This window comes from Trichoplusia ni, chromosome 10 (assembly GCF_003590095.1).
Source record: "Trichoplusia ni isolate ovarian cell line Hi5 chromosome 10, tn1, whole genome shotgun sequence".
NCBI classification, from domain to species: domain Eukaryota; kingdom Metazoa; phylum Arthropoda; class Insecta; order Lepidoptera; family Noctuidae; genus Trichoplusia; species Trichoplusia ni.
In genome coordinates this window covers 742,294-766,709 of record NC_039487.1, presented here as the reverse complement: position 1 = coordinate 766,709, position 24,416 = coordinate 742,294, and the positions used below count along the sequence as shown (strand labels likewise).

The following is a 24,416-nucleotide window of genomic DNA, read 5'->3' as shown; positions in this document are numbered from 1 at the left end:
TTTCATTAGCCACAGTTCTTTTGCTTTTATTACGAACTAAGTAATTAAATGAGTATCTATTCAACTTTTTTTGTGGGATTGTAGACACGATTCTGTGATTAGTGTTTTTCTTATAATGCTTTCAACGATTCGTGTAGTTGTAACATTTTATTTGTACCTAAATTGTGTATGCATACAAGCACTATTATCCTCTATATTTACACACCTCAAACTGTACAAAAGATTGACTAATTTAAATATCTAAACCAAGTGTCAAATATTGTCATAACTATAAATACACAATGATGCCATATATGGTACATGAGATGTAAACATCAAACACCATAATAGATTAGAGAACAAAATATAGCATTATCCTCAATTCACGGCTCAATCTAACAGTAGTTTGTGAAAGCCATAATTGTTAAGGTATTTAACAGTTTCTAATTAAATTAAACTTATGGCTACCCTATAAATTAGAAGAATTCAATTCCTCTTTGTAATAATATTCCTCTCGAGCAATTTGGCAGTGCACCGCTGCAATGCCGAAACTGGAAATTAAGCGCAGGAGGGGGAGGCTATGCGACGGCGATTTCAGCTGAAATATGGCGACTAGACGGCCGTTACCCTGGTGTGACGCTGTTCCAGATGCCTTTAATTACGCGACCGATTGCGGTTGGGGGGGTGAAGCGGTGTATTTAAAGCGCACGCGCGGGCCACTCGCGCGGGAGCGTCATCGGCGCGTGCGTCACTTCTAAACGCGAATAGAAAACTGGTGACCCTCGGATTGGATGACGCCACCCGCTATGCGTGACGGACGGCTCACGTTACTCGATTGTAGTGAAAGTGCCGTGACATACCCCGGGATGATACGGGAACGACGTTGTCTTACGACACGACACAAACAACATAATATACTAGAGATAATAAAACACCCGCTAATTTGGAGCAGTCACAAATTGATAGTAAATCTTATCCCATACGAATGTTGAATTATTTCAAGTCTGTAAGAAATCGTATTTTCAAAATGTAGGTAGTATGTTGTGCCAAGTTTGCTATGAAATATACTGTCAGAACAATTTAATCTCCGAACTATTCGTTACGATCCATCGCATGCTGAAGCATCCATTTGATTATATTACTTGGAACTATATTTAATTACTATTGAGTCCTTGAAGATATTTCTTTGTAAATGGATAAAAATATAACGGGTAAGAGGGAGTGAGAACTGTGGGCTGCTTCCTTTACTGAAAGGTCTATGACAAATGACATCTTCCGAGAAAACATAAAAAATGTAAGTGGATTCCGAATTTACCATTTATCACATCCCTGAGTATTTTTTCGTATTATCTTTGTGTATGTAGAGGGAGCGTGTTTGTCGCAATCCTATATTAAATGCTGAAACCCAAGCCACTTTTTCCCCCGGCAATTCAATCCGCACTAAATTCGAAGCTGCCAATCAAAGCGGAGTTTGTTCTCGACTTTCACGTAGTTTTATTTTTTTGTGGAATCCCGAAAAAGAAACGAGACGCTTTAATGGTAACTGATCCCTTCGAAATGCTATACAGACCGCTGATTGTTGGGTCTCATAAGTAAATAGAAGTTCTAAGTATGGATAAAACAAAGTTAGAACGGAAGCTATGATGAATGTGGGTTCCTATAGTCTAAACTAATCAATAAAACCTTCCTATGTTTGCACACCCTCGTTTAGTCGTCTAACTGTTGTTAGAGATACGTACCGAATAAATTTATTTGTTTATCAGTTTTTTGGACAAATCTTCATATCGAAAAGATGACCTTTTTAATATTTACAGCATTCTGGTTTATTGTCATCGCTTATTTAAATTACAACAATGTTCTAATTATCATTGGTGTGATAAAAAAGAATGGTTATTTTAAGACTTGTATCTGTCTTATCGCTGGCATGACTAAGTGTAGTTGCCATGAGGTCAGGGGCCAAAGTCATGGTGACATCATCACTTATAGGTACACCATTGCAGGTGGGTGTTGGCCTTTCAATTAAAAGGTTAGTGGCCGAATTTTTGGCTGATATTGGAACAGTTGACCTTTTACATACAAAGTAATATAGTTTCAATAGGAGCTAGTTTCTCTTAAGTCTGAAAATACGTTCGAAGAAAGACCCATATTGACTATTGATTAAAATAAATTTAAACATACTTGCAGCAACTTTCTTCGTAGGTTCTTCGTTGGTGATAAAATACCCAGAAAATGGTTAATAGTAATAATACTCAAGACACATCGTTAATCATCATAACTTCGCCCGATATACCAAGACCCAATGTTTATTTACCTTCCCCTAAATGGGCAAACAAATTAAGAAAACCCGGGTAATGTGATGATATGATATTGAACCGAGTTCAATCCAGTTTCCATTGAGACAGACGTTTAGACATCTCAGACAAATTGATCTCGTTTCCAATCCTTATTAAACGGCTCTCGAATAGCGTTTGTTACGTAAATTGCTTAATTAATCTTATATTAAGCATTCTAAACTATTGACTTAGTTCTCGGGTGATTCATGTTCTATCATGTTTGTTTGTAATAATTACTTTGAATGGCGATTTCCACAAGCGATTTGTCTTCTACAAATATGTGAGTAATGCTCTAGATAAATAGTTCGGAATAGCAATTCAACCAAATATTTTCATTGATATATTTATTGCACAGTCTTGCCTGTCACTGTTTTGGGCAATGTTTTGGAATATTCCACGGACTTCGTATTTATGCTGGTGTATGCATTTGTGTCTCTAAACGATTGTGATCGGGTACCATCAAGCTTTAACAGTACATGATATACGCTTCTATTCCTTGACCTTTTCTTATGAAAACAGCGATATATTCCACAGCTTGTAACGGTCCAGGTTTTCCACATAGGTACTAATGACCACAACTTGCATGTACCCTCATAAATAGAACCTTTATTTTCGACAACAAAGCGTCGTGCATTTATTTACATATGCTTTAAAAATACACAACATATGTGTGAAGCTCGGAGCCGCGTTCAGTTGTTTCCCAGTATTTACATACATTTTATTGTTGGAGGTCCCTCAGCATCGTTTAATGCTAGTGCAATGGATAAAATGTCATGTGTACAGTAGAATATGTATTGTTCCCACCAGCCCGTGACGTCAGGGGTTTAATTAAATTTCAGCCTAAGTAATTGTAATTAGGGACGTTAAGAGATAGTTACGGGAAGATTACTGGGGACCTTGGATGCGGCCCTGTGTTTATAATTATATAAAATGTCGCTGTTATATGCCATAAAAGGTTATTTTCTGTTATACCTGCATGTGTTGATGAATAAACGACTGACAGATCTCATAATATTACTAGCACCAGGAAATGTGAAATTGAGTTTTTTTTAACATGACATAGAAAATGATAATAACAGTAATAAAATATCTTCAGATGGCACGTCTGTTAAATATTCGTTTTCGTTATTTCTTTTATTATTGTTGTATACTATTAAGTACTTCTAGAAATTGCTAAAGCTCCTTATTTCATATTCCAGAACACAACTACGCAGAGTTTATTAATATTAATGAACGAAGGATAACAATAGACATTAGGGGTTCGAGTGAAAGGGACGAAAGATGACTGACACGTTGTTTATTAATGTAACCCATCCGAATCGCGGAGCGGCGTCAGTTTGTATTTGTGTGTATAAAATTTGATGTACTGTTTAAACCGACCGGTGTCTGGTAACTTTGGCGTGCGTAGGAGTGCTCCATCGCACGGTGACTCATGAACCAAGATGGCGGCCTAACAATATGTAATTATCGGCACCAGACCAGAGCCGGGTTTATACTACAACATCACGCTTATCTGTTTCATAAATAACAAATAATATACTAGTGTCTGATAACTCCCTGACTTGGACATGCTAGGCACGTCGAGCGTTGCAAAAAACGCATTCAAACTTCGAATTTATGATCTAAACGTTGATAGACTTAATGGTTCTTTTAGCGAAGTTTCCAATGTTCGCATTACCTTTCAAACTATAAATGGGTGCCGAATGAAAGGTTTCGAACGATATCTTTCGTTTTGCATTCGAATAGCCAATAGCTGGCTTTGAATAAAATTCTCTGAACGCACGTGATTGGCATAGTTTATGGTTTTGTGTCTGTTCGTCCCACGTGTCGCCGTAATATGGCCAGAGGCCCGCCAGGCCTGTTCTCGAGGTCGATGCCAAGCATTACATCATGCCAATTTTTTTACAGACCCACAATGTTTACTGCGGTTTGCCGAAAAATTTTTTCTATAGAATTGCGCTTACTCTAATGTACTCTACAATAGTTCTTTTTTTGTAACTTTACTTGGATTCTATTTATTCATCCGTCCAACCACTTGGTTGTCGGCTACTTTTAATGTTTTATCAACGTAAGAATTTTTGTTTGGTAATAATTTGTTCCATTTGACATATTCAGTAACGGGAAAAGTTGGGCCACAACTTTTTGGTACTCATCAGAGGCTACCCAATCGTCTTGAGCATAAAAACAGAAAAACGTGTTTCGCAACCGGGTCAGTTTTTAGTTAATTTATTTGGATAAAAATATTTTTAGATGCACAAATCCGTTACTCGTCAGCTAAGTCGCTAAGTCTCATCAAGGCTGCAGTTACCCACATTGTTGTGTTATCTCAGAGGTAATTAAGGAAACTGTCGTTTCAATATCTACCTTCGCGATAGTAGATGCCCTTGCTATGACAAATATTTCATCCGACCTCGATTCCGCACATCTGTGTGCAGATGCAGCAAAACTGTGTCATCTCCTTATCTTCATTTGCAAGTCGAGAGTTGTGAAGCTGTGCCGGTTCGAAGGCTTCTGTCTGTCAATTTTTGCATTGTGCCGCCGGTTTATGGTGATCGTTGGATCCGATTTTTGCGGTGTAAACTTCGAGAGAATCAATGCCACTTGGAGCTTTATTCTTCAAAAGATACGGATAAAGGAACGAACGATGCTTCAGAAACATTTTTAACTATAAATCCAATTCGGCTTTTAGGATTGCCCGTTCAGCGAATGTGTGTCAGCATTGTGACGGCACGGTCGCCCCGCAGTTTGTTCGATTTCTCGCTGTTCCATTTTGTTAGCGCTCTAAACAAATAAACCCCGCTTTGCCGGTCCGATTGTTCCCAAGTGTTGCCTTCGTTTTGCGTCCGCTGTCGGCTCGTTCCGTAGCTTTTCGATGGATTTCGAATATTGAAAATTTCGCTTTGTATTGGCAGTGTGCGTAACGTTCGTTTGATGTTGCTGTAAGCACATTAAAATATTTTAGTTTTGGAAGGGTATTCACTTCTGTATGAGTTGCATAAATAATATTATTACTTGGATTATTTTTCCTAATCCTACCTAATATTTGATTACGCAACTAAGGCGTTTAATATAGATTTGTAGCATTCTACTATATGCGATAGTATATCTTTTAGATAAGAAATACCTATTAATTGAAATAGATTTAAGTCGATAAGTACTTGAACGTACGCTTTAATCTTTGATGAGATAATACTTGCGTATTAAATGACCTTCGATGCAAAAGTACCAGGTAAAATAATCTACTTACCTACTTACATTTACGTATTAAATTAGATATAATATAAAATGTATATTTTCCTTCAATGTAAAGTTGCGCGGAACGAAATGAATTTAACACACTGTTTGTAGTATGGCTGAGTACAATACTTAATTGTATTTTATTTACAAAGTTCCGAAGCAACAATATAATATTACTAGTTTAGGAAAACAATCTGCTAAGGAAGAGATGATAATTGTCAAGGCTGGACATGCTATGTTAAAGTACATACAGTCAACCCACATTGACTGGCCATTAAAATACTCCTTATAAAGATATCTTCGGTAAAAAGTCATGTGAGTCGCTACCACATTGTCTTAAAGAAATATTAATGTGTAAGCGGGATACACGGCGTGGAACTCCATCTTTCTTCAACACTGGCTATTATTTTAAGACGTGGACGACGTCTGAGCTGTTCCATCGTTTCTGTAATACTTTTTACCCACTTGCAGTAGTTCCCGTCATTTGACACTGACGTTACAACATCAACTATTAACTGTATTCCGGAATCCGGTGGACTGATACGTGAGAAACCACATAAAACTGACGACTGACAGGTGATTGAACCTGTGAACACGCGCCGTCCAATATTATCTTAATGCCCATGGGGATACGACAGTTTTACGTAGTCTCAGAATGATGATTAGATTCGAAATGCTCAGGTAATTTGTGGCCAGTAATTTTGAGAGATTTTGTGCTCGTAGTAATTTGAAGTGTCTTCTTCCATTATATGGAACTACAAAATGAGGGGCTGAGAAAAATCATTTAGGAAAATACTCAGTGTAAAGTACTGATACTAAGCTGTTTGTGAAATAAAACACCAAAAACAATAGAAAAGTGTGGTGGATTTATCAAATTCCTATTGCTCGATCATGCCTCCAGTTTGCGCACGATGTGTAGTAATGTCAAAAGAGAGGCACACGACTAGCTAAAGTCACATATACAAAGCTGATGATGAGTGATCATGATCCATCGTTATACCATTGTACTTAAAACAACTATCTTTAAAGATCAAATAGCGAAAGCTATAAGTGTAAAACGAGTGCATTAGCACTTAGATGATGAATGAATGTTAGTACAAGTAATCTTTCATTGTTAATAATTTGTATTGTACGAATGCTTTCAACGTATTGCTGTGAGAATTTCAATGTATGCTATTTTATACCTTCGCAATTGACTTTCATGGATGAATACGGGAAAGTTTTATTGTTCATGTTGAATATGAATCTCGAGATTATAGAGCATTTATGAATAATTTATTTGTATAATGTTATGACAATTGCTATTGCTACACTTCTTATAACGTTTAAGCTATCGAATACCGTCATCGAAATCTTTGAGATTCCAAATAGTTTTATGTTACGAATCGTTTAAGTACTTGAACAAATGTATTGTGAGTGCAAAATGCCTTTAAATCCTTTCTAACTTCAATGACGCGTTGCGGTCGTACATTTGTACTTGGGATTAAATTTCTACCGGTGACGTCACGCCCGTAAACGTTTCGTATTACGTTGAACACTCATCTCGGGAAACGAACGCGTTAGTGCCCGTTTGCTGGGGATTAGCGGTCTTCATGTTTTGTGTTGCGAAACGGATGTACACCGCAGTTGCTCTGCTTTTATGTTCTTTGTATTTTTCTTTTGTTTTATTTCGATAGGCAGGTTTTTGAAGTATTTTACTTATTCTGAATTCATTTTCATGTTCTTCAAGATCATAAATATCGGTGAAGTTTGACCATGAGTCTCGTTCATCATCTCCACGAGCTTTTACTACTTAATGATAGGAGTTTTGCATTGTTAATGAAAATTTTCCAACTGTGACATTTACATGGAGCGTCGCTAACGATAAGTTCGGAACATCACGCGCAAACTATCTCAAAACTTTAATAATAAGAATAACCGCAGTTTGGCAGTGTCTCCCCATGTTTCCGGGGAACTTACGCTCCAACAGTTTACTGCATACAATTGTACGAGGGAAACTTCTAGAAACTGTAAATGACGTCGTTGAAAATATCTATAAGTTTATCTAGCGCGTTGGGCCTGAGAAAGAAAAGTGGCGTATCAGCTTAGTTGCAAGTTGGAAATAGGTTAGTGTGCTGCTTGCGGGTAGGCTGCCGATCTGATTCTTACTTATGCATTGATTCTAGTTCTCAACCATTCCGATCTAGACCATGTTTCAATTAAAATCAGTTGTATTGGCATTTGACATGCATGACTACAGACACTACAATCACTTTAGAAATACTCAAAAAGCTTTTTCGAGTCGAAATAAATCTTCTTTTATGATCGACTATGATGGAAAATTGTTACAGTAAAGTAACCATACTTCCTAATATTTCAGCCATTGAACAATGTGGGAAGGCGACCATAAGGCGTCACTTATTCGAATCTAGTTACCTACTAATGTACTTACATGGAAATCTAATCAGCATAGAGTTAGAACACATTGAAACTATTAAGTGGTATTATAATCGTGATTGGTTGTCAACTCGCCGTTTGCGATAGTAAAACTTGAATGGTTGTAATGCATTTATTGCTTTGACTTTGTATGATTGATATAATAGGTCGATATCCCCAAATAATCTTAGAATTAAAGTAATATTTTATCAACTCTATGCTATTATTCATCGAAAGCCTGATCTTTATGATGCATATTCAAACATTGAAAAACGGAGTTTGTGAAAAAACTAGACAGGCAAAAAAGACACCGCATTTACGTCAAAATCTTAGGCAAATTTCCTAACACGTGAGCTTGACATAAAAATTAGAAAAATCCTTAGCAACAACATAAGCCATTCCTAGCATCGTCTACATGACTGATAACACGTATTATAGTTATTGCACTTGTGTACGCAAAACGGCGTAGAATTTAATTGACCTTGTGAATTGTTAAGTACAATACTTGTACAGGCTGCAGGCGTATAATGCTCCAGTTTTTATTACTCTAAAAAAAAAGCAGATAAAGTTGCGGATGAAGCCTGCAGTAGCCAAGGAAATAATAAGAATACAAATCCATAATTTAACTGACTACTACTTAATCACAAAAGTAGACCGAGAGCAGAATCTTGGATTGAAACATTATTCCTTTATTCCGGAAAAATTATGATCGTCCACGACCGAACGAGGCTACAAACAAATATAAGTGGGAATCCTAAATGCTAAGAAAAATACTTGGCAACGAAATTTAGAGAGTTATCATTATTTCTTGCTGTCGTCTGACTCACAAGTAAATCGACCATTACAGTTTTTATGCAACACATTTCAATGACGCAGAGCCTTTCGAAAGGAATTGATTAAACAAGACCAGACATTTTAACATTCAATGGAGATTATTCTAGTTTGTAGACGATTGTTTTTATGGGATTACTACTTAATTCCATTTGGTTAGGCTGTAGTACTACTTTGCGTTAAAGATTCGAATTCCAGTTGGATGTATTGAGTACGTTTCTGTTGCCATGCGGGAAAATCTGAAGTAGGTAACAGATAGTAGAACTGTACTGTGTTTTTCTGGTAGCCTTTCCGTCTTAGTAACTTATACTGGTTATTTAGCACGTTTGGTAAAAGAGTTAGCTGTCGTGACGCAACTAATGCTATAATTTTCTATGACGACTCCTACCTGTGTCTTCCACGGTATAATTATTTACGTTTGACAATCCCATTCCCAAGCTCTGTGAGAACCTCGAACTTAACGACCTGATTGACTTAATGGTCCCCTGGCGACAAATTGTTAACGCATTGTGTCATATTTTACGTACTATTACATTATCCACCAGCTTATTTCTGGCCGTGACTCCAATCGGCACTACATCACGTCTAAGAGCCGCTTGGAGATCATCCCAGGTACTTCTTTATACAATTTTACGTGTTTTCTCAAACGCGTCTCATGAATCACGCACGTAACTAAGTGTGTTAACGGGCTACCTGCATCCCGCTCCGTTTATATTAACGCGTTTATTATTAACGACGATCCGCAAACAGTGACGTAATATTTCCCTATCGCTTAACTCGAATATCGACCTTATCCCGATTCTAATGAATGACTTTTATTCCCTCAAATTACTACGCAAATACATACAACAAATATTATGACTTTGTATTTACACTTTTTTCAGCTTTTATTTTTCAATTGGATCTTTCATTTCCTATCAAGGTTGTTTATCGTCAGCCGTATTGGCAACAGCTGGTTTGGGTTAATCGAATACGCGATCGGTACTAATTCGTAAAAACCCAACCAAATGTATACTTTAGAACAGCCGATCGGAACGCGTGCATTTTAGAATGTTATTCGATTTTCAATTTATCGATACTTTTTGGGTTAGAAAATTTGGTTGGTTGATTCACCTCACTATAGACTGATGCAAAAAGCGTAAACATTTCAAAAGCATTCGCGCTATACATCAGTTCGCTTGTCCAAACACAAGCGTCGGTTAAAACAAGTTAGTTCCGAGCCAACAAAAAATTTCAGCGCGATCATCAGTTATAAAATGTCGTAATCTCCCGTAGGTGTGTTCTAATGAAAGGGTCGATTTACCGCGCCTAGGGAGGCGCGCGCGTGCGAGGTACGTAAGGCGTAATCATTTTGATTAGTGCGTGCAATTACTGTTACTTCAACATTGGGACGTAAACGATTAGTCTTTAGTATCCTCAACCAACTCCGCAATTTAGCTGTTTTCTCAAAGTTCCTCGTACTGGATTTAATGTCGATGGTACCGCTGTTATCGTTACGACGAAAATTCCGCTCTACTTGGGCATTCGTTAAATAAATGCCTTAATCAAATAACATAAAGTTGTAGGCGTTTGTTAAAATTCAAACAAACTTTGCAGCTTGTAATGAATGTTGGTTTGGAAAAAGCTAAGTGGGTCTTAGTCTAGTTATTTTCAGCTTATTCTCTCTGGAACGCAGGGCTTATAATCGCGGCTTGTCACTCGGAATTGCGAACGTGCGATCAGATTAATGGAGTGTTCGGATTGCTCCGAAATTCTGAATCATTCAAAACGGAGTTCGGCTGTGAAATTTAGGTATGTCAGCTCCCTCACGTAGTTACACTAAATCAATGATTATCGAATATTTGCGATGGCTGATTTACATTCGTTACCAGTTGACGGATGGATCCATTTATAGACCTCGGGGAAACACGAAGTGAGTTACAACAACTTTGATGTTTATAGTTGTTCAGTTTAATCGACTAACTTCTGTTAACTACTCTTTTCCCTTTGTTCTGAACGACTTCGTCGAAGAAACACATGTTATATAATATTTTTAGACTTGTTTTTCTATTGAAGGACTTTTATGTCAAAGGGTAACTGCACTTTATAATTATGTTAGCCTGTATTGTGACGATGGCCGATGAACTCTTTATATTATTCAGTACGTTATTACGAACAGTAGCATGTGAACCGTTCTCAACGTTAGTAATGACACGCACCGCGTATCAGAAAACTGTTTTCCGTGCAGTTCACGTGTCAATCGCTTTCACATAATGACAGAAAGTGCATCTAACTTGACTTAAAGTGTCTTGTCATTAACATGTCTCCACATCTAAGCGTTTTAAACGAACCTATCAGTCAAACTAATGAATGCTACGCTTAAAATTACATAATTACACAAACAATGTTATCGCAAAACAAAATGGACGACTCAACGTTATTCCGTAAACAGCTAACAATAATCGCTTGCATTTTATGATGAAGGATGATAATTTATGCTGCGAGAAGGTCACAATTACGTCACTCACAGTGTAATGTAGTGATTGCCAACACTTGTTGAACAACTAGCTGTTTAATGCGTCAAATTGTTTTGACACTCCATCCGTCAATCAAAAACATTTTTGATCCTAAATTCGCGGCACAAAATATGTTATATTTTCACAACTTTTATATTTAATTTAACAGATTAAATCATTCGGAGTAAATTGGTTATCAAATTGCCTAAAAGATCAATGTAGGAAGGAACAAACGTAAATAAATTTCATAATTAAATTGTCGAAACTGCTAACGCTCGTTTGAGTGTTTTTGTAAATTAAAAAGTTCGCTGATACTTGAGAAATTCCGTCTGATATTGCGGTTTTGTAGCTTGCGTAGAATTTTATATTTATGCAAGCACACGACGTGCCACCATCCCAACAGATTTCTACAATCAAAATGTAAAATCTTAAATAAAGGTTTGCACTTTTGTTAGTGGAATCTAATGAAATCTCTGCCTTTCGTGAGTTTGTCAGTCCACAAAATATTTTTATAGTAATTTTCCATATTTTAATGATGGAACTTCTGATCCCGTCGCGACCTTATGGTTATGAACTCCGGCTGAGTCAGAAACTAAACGAACAATCCCGATAAATATATGTACATAAACTTTTGCATAAATGAAGAATTACACACAATACCCTCTGTAAACCGTCATCAAATCGTCAGATTCAAAGTCTGTGCCTCTGTCTATCCCGTTTATCATCTCAAGTGCAATACTTATCCAATCCATATCAATCTTCGTATTGTGGGTGTATTGTGAGCTCCCCAGCTAAGTGATTGTGAATGGGACACAGCCATGTCCATTGATTTGTTTGTGACGCTAACTCGCTATGATGATGTTCAACGTACTCGTTAAAATGGAGTTGTGAAGCGATTTTGATATAACTGACTGTTGTTTATTAGATTTAATTTATATTCTAGTATTTTAAATTGTCAAATATAACTATTACAATAATTGCTTTTTCTTTTTTATCATTCGTTAATTTTGCACTTCTAAGATTTTTTACGGTCTTGTTGGGGAGTTATCTTAATCCCACGTAGATGTATGGTGTATGCTGGTGTTGACGACTGGTTACTATAAAAGATTTTACAGCTTTCCATTTTTGGATCGTTTTATGGGACCTATAAAATTCCGTCTGTATTGCTATCGTTGCTATTCCAAGTGATGCTTATATTACATCAAGTTTTATATTTATAAAAATTGTGTTAGAAAGTTTTGTCAATTATCATAGCTTTGTTCTGTGCAAGATTTTGTAGAGAATGTTAAAATTTTGCCAGTCGGCTTTCCAATATTGTAAACCATGTAAATGGAATAACAGCCGGTGAGTTTTAATGTTAAACAATTTAACGAATAAGATGAATTCACATCCAAAAAAACAAAACGTAAAATTGTTGATTTTCACCCCAGCCTTATATTGGTTTATCACAAAAAGGGAAATTTATTTAAAAGGACCATTCAGGGGTAAACAAGATTAAACGTATTTAAACGGTACGTAATTTTAGGAGATCGTTCGATGTTCAATAGGAGTGTTCCTATTAAATTTATCAATCAATTATAATTTACAATTTTATCATTCAAGGCTGTCTTCAGTTTAATCTGAAGGAATATCTATCAGTTTTTTACTTACCTAGATAGGTACTTTATTTTTAATGTTATCATCATTGTATAGGCTGACAATGGCGTGATTGTTTTTATTCTGATTTTAAATTGTGATAAACTAGGATAACATGGCGCTGAGGTGCCACTATCGATGTAATTATACCTACTGAGTTCGTGTTTCAACTGGTCGCTTTGAAAAATGATAAATAGTTGGTAATGTTATATAAAGATTGCATCGTTGCACGTATAGGATGTTCAGGCCGAAAATTATTGCTGTATGTCTCCATATTCAAACTAAAATATAGACTTAATCTGGCTATTGTAATACGTCGCCAAAAATATAAAAGAGGCCGTCGTGGAATAAATAAGGCTCGAGACCAAGAGACAATTCCCCGAGTTCATCGTCCATGAAAGGAAGTTGAGAAGTGGCCAACACATCCCACTATATAATACCCATAACACATTCCTACACTATGACTTACGATCGCAGTTGACATTTAAGACTCGCACATTTAAAATGTATTGCCATACGTCACGGTTATACATCCATTACCGAATAAACGACCCGCATAAAACGAAACAAAAGGGCAATGCATCGCTAATAAACAATATAGAACACAGTAAAACAATCGGATGGACTAAAGCTGCCAACTCTGAACATTAAACATTGCTGTATACATAGTAAAGCTGGTCACTCACATTCCTGAATAAACGGATCCAAAAAGTATTTATACGCAATCATTTTCCGAAGGTTTCGCACCCCTGCTTGGTCTCGAGTTGCATGCTGACTTGCTGAATACGCGAACTATCGTACGAAAGTTTGAGTGACTTGGCCTATACGAATATAGTTCGTTCTCTATTACATAACCTTTACGTATAGGTTGTTCTATCTTACTATTTGTTTACGATAGCTTGTAAATGGGTATTCGGTTTGTATTTTAGTGGTATGGCTGTATACAATTGTGTGGTTTTTTAGTGAGTGGAGATTAAAGGAAGAGTTTCAGGTATTTTGAAAGTTGAATGATGCAAGCAGATATTTGGAGACCGATATATGATATTCAAAATCTTAACTTTGGCTTTGCGTCATTTCGATTTGTGCCTACTCATTTTCATAGATAAAGATCTTTCAGGTTTATTTTTGTCTTGTGGCACAGACTGACTAAACAACTAATGTATTGTTTTAGTTGTTTTAACTGCGTCGTATCCATAAATACGAATAATTAGTATTTTAAATGAAATAAAATTTTAATTTTGTTTCAGAAACAACATATTTATACGGTGTTTAACTTAACTCCTAACTTAATTCCTAACTTTTAACGGAAACATTTAAGCATATAACTTAAGGGCAAAATTTTTCAAAGTGTAGCAACTTGTACGCCAGTTCAAGTGTAAACTTCTGAACGGAGTTTGTTAAAAAATCTACAAGTTTTATAGTTTAACGGATACGATTTGCAGAGGCTAAACGAACGGGCAAATACTTTAGAGAAAATGTTTTACAGACATATTACATAAGAAACCTTTTTAAGTCAATATATTATAATTACTTAGAAATTTTCTTTTTTTACCTTTCTATCGTAAATTAATGGGATATTGTTGAGTACATATCTTAGTGAGATTTTATATTATCAATAAAAGCAATAATAATTCCTTAGGATAAAAATTAACCTACTTCTATAAATAAGTTTAAACGACAGGAGCCTAAAACTAGCCCAGAACAAATTAAGTACAAAGAATCTCTTTGTAACACTAAAATTAAATGCATTACCGTAAAATTTACGACGAAGTACAATCAGCAACGTAAGTCTGTAAATAATTAAAATTTCAAGACATCTTGTAAATCGGACTGCAGGGATAGCCGAGTGGTTGAGGCCACCATGCCAAGCCACTGTGCGCGACGTGATGTAGGTTCAATTCCCTGCGTGTACTACATGTGTTTGTTTTATCCACGAATTTCTGTCCTGAGTCTATGTAGTCTAAGGACATTTAAGGCATAAAGAAAGACCTTAAATGTTTGTGAAACCTCCCTCAACATAAGAATCAAACTCCTTAGTTCGGGATTCAGTTTAAATACAAAATAATAAGTGCATTCTGTTGCTGGCTGTACATTCAAACGAGCGAAAACTTCGCCAGGTGGGTCAAGGTATACAGTTGTGCTTGCCCCACCCTTTATTGCAAGCTCGTTTGTTATGGAGACCGGTTTTGAAAATCAGAGGGGCGGTATATAGGTCGATAGCAATGCTGAATAACTATCTACTTGAGCTTGAGGTATACGCTATTGTGCTGATTTACACTTTGGAGTTGCTGACTTTATTATCTTAAGCTTACCTTATAGATTTTGATTTAGACTTTGTGTGAACGAAAGTTATAGAGAAAAGTCTGAAAGAGCTACTTCAGAATGCAAGTAACCTATGGAGGTTTTTAAAACTTATTTTTCTTTAGTTCAGCAACGTTGAAAATTAAACCCAGATCAACAGACATCCAAAAAACTAATCTAATATACTACAGGCATAGTATTATCTGTAGTAAATAAAAAAATATAAGCTTTATCATTCCTATATCAATAGGCACTAAACGATAGCTTTAGATGTGAATCGGTTCGATACACGTGCTCCAAGCCTATCATAGGTGACCTATACAACTACTAACTATTTTAAATAGAAACTTTCACGGGAACAAAAACACCTGCAGAATGAATTCTAGTGTAATTTCTGTGATTTTAAACATCGATTTTGTGCATGCGGATGGTAAATTGAACGATAAAGACATCAATATAAAGACTATTATATCAAATGTCGAAAATTGTCTAAAACGTTGTCTTATACGTTGTTCGATATGGATATTCAATGTTGCAGTTTCTTCTTGGTCCTCGCTTCTCTGTTTGTAGATCTATGGCATGACTTTTATTCTAGCCTTACAGGATTTTCTTTTTACGACACATCTTATTTTTGAATTTTGCTTAGCTTGAAATATTTAAATAAAGTCAAAGTGAATAAGGGAAACCTTTTGCTATTTTAATTATAAACGGTTACTTCAAATAGGAAACTTAATTTGTTAAAAAAAATAGTTTTTAAATGTATGACTCGTAGATGATGAAAAATAAGAAAAAACGTCGAAATTGCACTTGATATAATATTCATTCATTGCGTTGCCACTAAACCACTAAATATCGTATCGTATTGTAATGTTACATTTAATATAATTACTATATCGCCATTTAACATTTTCATTTTGATTGTATTTAGTTTGAAATATAACATAACGTTGTGTTTTACTAATAACGAGCTATTGCAGTTATAAAATTAACACAATCCGATTAAAATATCATGCCAATGCATTGGTTAAAATAAATCTACAGGGTTGACACAACCGTCATAATTTAAAGCGAGCTTATTTAATTAAATGGTTAAGTTAACCTTTACTTAGTACTAAAAAGATAATACTTATGAGCCTTTTCCTTTCTCTTACTTTATTAGAATTCTTTTTAAGTCTAACAAGTATTTCAAAAATATTATGTACTTGGCTATGTCTGTAAACTTCATAATTTCCCTCTAATCGTGGCCTAGCCTACATCTATTACAGAAATACAACACCTAAAACCTCACGTACACGATTAAGCCGTTTAGAAGACTAGTTACATAATCTTAACTGCCTTGTTACAAGTCGCTTTATGTCTACGTATTTACTCTTACTTATTAAACAAAACAGTGGAAAACTACTCAAAAGTATGTTACTAAATAATTTCCTTGAACCACTGATTACGTAATCAGCGCCCGCGTTACTAGGCTTTAAAATTCTTATAGCCGGTAGTAAAGTCGAGTCGCACTTGACTGTTTTTTCATCCAATCATCACAAACCCCTTCCGTAGGGATTTAATTAAATATGAAAGGTCCTATGTCGGGTGTCGTAACTCCACGTCGATTATTCTTTCAGCTCCTCTCTCTCGCGTTCGGTACGTCCTTTTCTGGCAACCTATATTGTTTCCGTGCCAAGTCTTTATATCGAACCGTACAACCTAGCCAGCTTTATAGATTTTGCATGGGATTCCTGTAGTAGAGTGAGAGAATGTTAAAGGAGCAACGGTCGCGCGGCTGGCAAGTGGCAGCGGCGTGAGTGGCACAGGAAGTGCATGAGTAGTAAGTACGTGGGGTAACCTTGGTGCTGCAGCCGAGCCGCCTCCCGCCGCGTCTGCCCGGGCCGACGTTCGATTTTCACTTGGAGCATCAGCGCGCCCGTGTCTCGCCCGGGTGGGCGTGGTCTGCGGGCCGGTCAATAGCACGGTCTGCTCCGTCTCACTCGCACGCGCCGCGCGCCCCTAGCCTCGTCCCTGTCCCCCCGGGGATGATTGAAACGTCTGATGCCGCAGGCGCCCCGCGCGCCCCCTCGCCAAGGACGTTCAGTGAATCCGTCCCTCTCTGCCGCGAGAGCACGTGTCTCCGTTACTATTTCATAATATAATGTGTGCCCCCCTGGTACCGCGCGAAAATTCACAACCAATTATGAGTCAAGTGCCTGATAAATTAGGTGACAAATTTGATGCCTGAAAGGAATTCCGGAGTCGCATCTAGCGATGTGCGAGGAACTCAGCATTCGAGGACTATTAGGTGCCCCTGTGAAGTGATATGGAGATAAGAAATTGTTCTGGGAACGTCACCTCTTCGTGTTTTCCGTCCTGTGCACTCTCTTGCCTTGATACTGCACTCGTGATATTTTCAGGTATGTTCTTACCAAAAATGTATCAGTGAATTCTCGTCTGCTAAGATCGATGCGGCGAGTCGGCGGCGTAACTCGGTTAACCTCATTCCGTTGGAATCTCCGATATGTTAGTCCGAATGTAATGTCCTGGCATCTTTATATTTCCATAGTCGTCGCCTAGCCGTCGCCGGGAGTCTAGACACATAATAATTATACAACGAGCCAACAAGGGCGGTTCTGGAGATGTGACTCACCCGATTCGTCTTCGGCACAGCTCGTATCTCGTCCTCATCATATTGTTGGAGACAACTGTTACAACGTAAGTTGGAACGTCTGACAATTTCTATTTTACGGCCAGTAAGGTACAATCAAAAGAATTATATCGTAGTGCGCTATTAAAGAATTCATAGAAGTATAAATTAATGCTTGCTACTAATAGTAGAGTGGTATTGAGGTGGTGTGGTGACGTCACGGCTATGACATCACCGTGGTGGTCGCGCGGTTGATTCACTGCCTCAGGCTGTACGACACCAGGTGGCATTGAGACGATGTGATCATCGGCGTCAGGGCCGGTTTACGCAAACTACTCTCAGATAATACACCCACTAATTAAACCAGTTCCACGCTAAATATAGAATCTTGTGCATATCCTCACATTCGGCGTTATGTAACGATGTTTCGCGCATAAAAAAGCACGTGTTTTCTTTGCAATAAGGTCGGAAGTTGTGTATCAAAGTGTGCTTAATAATAACCTAAGTGAGCTTATTTTACGGCTATGTAAATTATATTATTTGTGCCATTATCTTCCTTAATATTCGTTCTATAAGCTGCTAGTGTCCTTAACGAACTGTGCTAATTATACTACCATATTTATATGAATTTCTATATCACTATAACCTTGAGCATTGTAATCACAAAACACTCAATTCATTTACCGAAAAAATTAATACACTCTTTAAATTTGATTTCTGGTGGTTAGGTAATACATTTCAAATTCCCATGTGCCTATTTTAACCAAGATTTCTACCGACTACCTAAGAAGTATTATGTTTTGCTCACGAGTCATTCATAAATTATGAATCATTCGCATAAAAAATACAGTACTTACAATCGTTATAGCTAAATGGCGTTAAAGTACGAGAATATAATTTGTCATTAAGTCATTAACTAACACAATGGCCTGATTATTTTAATTATAATTTATTTCTTATTATCGTTGCTATAAATTCTCGTAATAGTTACTCATTCAAGAGATGTTACTACAAGCAGTGTAAAAGTCTTGCCGTAGTAATTGTAAGCGTTTTATTTAAAGTTATCTATAAAATAGTTATTTTTGAGCGAGGATATGCCTTGACATGTAAAATGAAACTAAATTCTGAACTTTTAATGCCCAATACTATATGGCCTTTCTATATGATACGTGAATGTAAAAAAATAAAACGATGGCTGTTAGTCTCGCTAAAAATCGGTCGGTGTTCTGAGTTAGTTATTTTTACTGAAAGGACAATTTAAGTTTAAATACTGAAACACATATAGACACGCGAGGAAAATCAAGTAATAAAATTAAAATTGAAATCGTATAGCCCAATTTATAAGAACATTGACCTATTGAATCAATAAATAAAAAAACTATAGCTGTTAATAAATAAGCTTCCTACGCTACGCCCGAACGGCCCCGACATCAAACGACCAATATTATAAATAATAACTAAATATGTTATAATGTCGATGAAAAAGTGATTTATTTCGAGGATATAATTATAGCTTATTTAATTAATATAGCGGTCTTAGTAATTTTCTCGTTAATATTCTTCACTAGATGAAGTTTATTTTAAATCTTAAAAAAAATATCCGTTTTTTGCAAAATTGATGTGATCTTGTTTCTCTTGATTTTATCCGCAAAATGATGGCATTTTTGAAGCATATAACAGTCTTAATTAAAATACATACCTATTCATCACCTGTATCAACGACAGTACTAGGAAGACAGTAATTACATTAATTTAACATACCGAGGTAAACACACGGGCACCGCAATATTTGTTTCTAGTTAACTTTATCTAATGTCAACAGCATCTGTGAGATGTCATATCCACAAAATGTAGAATAAATATGTGGTATTTATGTACGTGTAGTTTTTATACGGCGTTTGACTGTTCACGTTTTTAGTCGCTTTTTAACCGTCAGTCTGGTACGGAGTTTCGGGACGGTTCTGGTGTGGTCCGGTGTAGCAGTTAAAGCCTCCCTAGAGGCTAACTGCGGCAGACCTGAATAAAAAAAGTTGACGGTTCCGGATAGACATTCCGTTGGTAAGATTTATTTCTAACTTAATTATTTAATGGATTGCCTTCATCTAGAGTTATTTTTAGTATTTAATCCCTTAAGAGTTTTAAAACTTTGTTTTTTCTTAGTATATTTGGTTGTGGTAGTATATTTAAATATTAATCCCTTAATAAGATTTTATAACATTACTTTTCCCGAAACTATTTCTCAACATTCCACTCATTTCATCAGTTAATTAATTAAATGCTTTACCTTCGAGGTGTAAAAAGCTTATACTTAAAAAAGAGCCAAGAATTTTAAAATTTTCTCAACGAAATATCAAGTTGTTTGCTTTTACCGAAACATCTCAATTTTCAGCAGAAGCCGGAATGGTAAACAGTGTCAGTGGAATGAAGTCGGGGATTAAATTACCACCTTATCGTGATACTTTTTATCAAGACTTAAATATTATAATTAAAAGTAAATTATCCTTGAGCTAAATGTTGTATAATTATGTTACACGTTTTTATATTAATACGAGTAATTATTTGCCAGATCTTTTGATATTAACCTAAAAAGTTAAGTAAATAAAATTCTTACTATATCAACATTTGTACAACCTTAAGCTTTTGACGAGACGGCGCACACGTACTTCCTTAATTGTAAAGATAAAATCTTCACTGTTGGTATGGTAATTAAAAATTGTCAGTTTCGTAACGTAGAAGTTATTTACATATTCATGTTCTAAAGTTCAGTTTTGTACTCCAATCATCATCTTCAAGCCTTTGTAACCCAGAAGCTACACACAGGCATCTCCCAAGGAACAGCACTAAGTCCATTACTTACTATTCATCTGTTTACCCTACCATACCTCACGAATGTTCATATCGGTCATCCACATGTCCAATTATCCAATAAAATGACATCCAAAATAAATAAGATTTGTTTATCCAGACGTAATGCGTCAGAAGTACGACACACGACAAATATTAGTCCGTTTACTTACCCCGCCTCTATTTGTACTAGCTGTAACGCTGTTACACTGCCCTTCTTGAATATACAAGTTGATGACAAGAAATTATCATCTTAGGCATCTTACTTTCGAGGTCAAATGTCTAAGGTTTGACAAGGTCACGATGGAAAGATAACATTTTCTCGACCCCTGTTATTTTGTTGAGTTGAGTTTCTTTCAGTAATTTATAGTGATGTTTTTATTAATACTTCAATGAGTCTTCATATTTTATTTTCATTCTAGTAAGATTTATTTTACCGTTCATCATTTATTTAAAACCATTCTTAGGACCAAATAATACGACGTTTTATTATTATTTAAGTCCTAATGTTGTATTTTCGTATCAAAATGTATTTGAGTGGAATAGTTAACTCCATAGTGAAGACATTTCGTTTGTATCGATCGGAACAGCAAATACGTATGAAATATTTATTTCTGTCCGAACCGTGTTTGCTTGTAGAAACTAACACACATTCATTTTCACGTTCATTTGAGAACTAGTGTTTTATGGCGAATTTGATTTTCATATTCATGAAACGGTAAAACAACGCCTTATAATAATTGTGGATCTTAAAAATGTTAAACTAAATATTCCATCAAGGGTTTAAGTGAAATACGAGAAGAAAACATTTCTACAATAGATAGTGTTAGATACAACAATAAAACTAGTTTATGACCCAAATAAACTGTAGCGTGAATCTGAAGTTTCGATTAACTGACCGATCGATATGTTCTCCAGAGAGCGAGTGTCTCGTTGAATAAAATAAATGGAGCCGTACCTACGACTAACAGTGCTTTTAAACTTAGTGCTTGATAATTAAACGGTTGTTTGTTTCTTTATATAAGTGTACTTAAAACAGGCAAGGAAAGGGTTCGGGTTTCTTGGTGTATTGCTTTTTCATTTGCTTTGTCTTTTTCCTTTCATTAAATACCAGTGCTGGTTTGAAGTTTATACGATCATCAGCATAATCAAACGCAGTATCTTCATCATATATGATATTCTATTCTGGCTATTGAGTAAAATAATTTAGGCTGGCTCACCATAAAATCGTTCATCATTAACATATTTAACTAAAACAACCAAATCCAATAACCGGTGTACCATAACACGGTACCCGAAATACGTTCACAAGCACAAAGCTATTTACCCAACGTTATCCCGTAATCTAAACTCGGAACACTAAGTTAGTAAACTCAAACTCTCTGGAGATATTCCATACATATTCTAGCTATACAATAATTAATTCTGCAGTGCTCATAAAGCCAATAGGAATGGCTTTAAATATGGGTTCTCAGATCGTGGGCCGCACACAAAGGCGGGCCCGGCCGGCCTCGTATGCATTTGGATTTACAAGCAAATCTATTGTGATGTACGTTTGCGGGTAGTTCTGTTTTCTCCTTGAATGGAACTGAGAGAAACTTTCTTAAATGCTTTCGACAAAGTACTATTGAATGCTGAACAGAAAATGTGACGATTTGAGGAAATTGAAGTCATAGTTATACTTGTAAATGGTCATATACCTATTACGCCTTCTACTGTTTTTATAGCCGTAGCAATTATGAACTAAATAACAAATGCAGGAATGCGGTATGGTTATTTATTTAAAGCAACGGACATATGTTTGATCGCTCGAGATATAAATAGGAGTTACAGTCAGCTTTGAAACGAAACGCTCTGGCTTGTTCCTTAATTGTAAAATATCGGGTCTAAAGTTCACTGACCTAAACTCCCTTATAACGAAGCTAAGTAAAGCAGAATTAAATTCATGTTCCAAGAAAATGTAGAGTTAAGGTATTTCTTCGTTACTTTGATTTATTCCCTGAATATTCAGCAGTAATTCTGACATTATGGGCATACCTAACCGAGCACACTATACTGGGATTGGGATCCGGTACCATTTCATCTACAGCTTTGCAATTAGTCACTCGGTCCACTAATGCTCGCGTTTGAAACACGGAAGCGCACTGGGATTCCAGCTGCCACTAAATATAAAACGGCCTGCTTGCATGCTGTAATGGTTTGTCGGTAAATGGACTTGTTAGATGAAAACTTTGCTGAAATAGATAGGATTTACGGTACTAAAGTGCTTTTGTGTCTGAGACAAATTTACCGTCACAAAAGACTGTGTTCTTTTTATTTTTGTCAATATTCTCCGTCACAAATTACATGTCACAAGAGTTTCTAAGGAAAATGAGTGCTTTAGTGTTAAAAATCCCGTTCGTTTTCAAAAATCTCGGCTATAAATTAGATATTTCACGAGTTTTTAGGAAAAAATTATACTCAAAGTTTTACGATGTATTTTGGTACAGATTCTACCTCCAATAAAAACTTGATTGACACAGTTCTGTTTGCGTTCCCCTTTAAGTGGAGCATAGCAACCAATATGTTTTTCTTGTTTGTACCAATAAGTCTGTTGTTTCCTTGTTTCAGTTCGCAACCTGCAGCATAATAGGGAGCCATACGCCGCGGCGGAAAGACGGGTGCGACACGCACTCGTGGTACGTATAATCTCATTTATAAATCCTATGAAAACATCTCCATGCAAAAGAAAACTAAGAAACCAGGACCAAATTTCGTTACGTAGTCAAAAAAAAACAAAATGTAAAAAGAAGTTAAGATAAAATCTACAAACGTTGTGCTTCGCGATTTAATTTAGTTAGCGATGTAACAAAAACAATTATGTTGATGTATGATAATTTCACCAGAATATTTTGTAGCGTAGTTGTTTTTAGTATACAAAACGTAAAAGATTTTTTGTTAGAAACTGAAAGTTTACGAAATATATTCCATTTAAAAAGTATATTTTTAGGAGTAGCTACCACAAATCCGTTACATAAACATGTGTAACAATAGTCAAGCAATACACTATCATTCAGTGATTTCCACGGAGACTGTTCCTCCCTTTCTCCATTTCTATTATGTTACAACACTACGCCACTATCTAGTTCCGATTCCCGTCCAATGTTTACAATAAGCGTGGCTCCCGTCACCACTGCAGTATCTAACACGTCCGCTATTTCATGTCTCCCCTGTCACACCACTGCAGCATTTACTCACTTGACGATCATACTTTCGACATCCCCGTTTTACTTGTCGATACGTCAAATCTTTCTGTTTTTTCCGTCGCAATCCTCGACATGATTCCAATCTCCTTCAATTTTCTATCTATCGATTTGTTCCTTCGAGGTCAGAGCGAGAATTTGAACCATCTGATTTCTTCAAATTAACTTTTAATTTAAATAAATCTTCGTTTTCTCTCCCGGCTTACTAATTTCCTTTTACATTTCATTTTCATAAGATTTAAATTGATTCAGTTTCTCGTCTTCTGCATAAACTTCATTGTTTTGATCATTTTACGCTCAGTTCGAAATACCTTAAGTTGACGGAACCTAAGACCTTAATAATAGAAATTAATTGTGGCATTATGCGATCCCTCTAAAATAGATTCAAGTATAAAGTGAGACCTTTGTTCATGCATATCACGTCCACGGTCAGAACTGTGCCGAGGTTCTCGCAAATCGAATTAAGCCACGTCTG

General features: G+C 36.2%; 1 protein-coding gene across 9 annotated transcripts in view; it reads left to right on the top strand.

Annotated features, from left to right (window-relative positions):
* The window catches only part of LOC113498289 (plasma membrane calcium-transporting ATPase 3), a 156,415-nt gene that overhangs the window by 53,225 nt on the left and 78,774 nt on the right, over positions 1-24,416 (top strand). For 8 of the 9 annotated variants that reach the window (XM_026878248.1, XM_026878247.1, XM_026878250.1 and 5 more), the window contains one exon: positions 23,310-23,377. The gene's annotated coding sequence lies outside the window, so the exon portion shown is untranslated. Of the gene's footprint in view, positions 1-19,817; positions 19,914-23,309; positions 23,378-24,416 lie in introns of those variants that run through there. The other variant, XM_026878251.1, reaches the window with a different exon arrangement.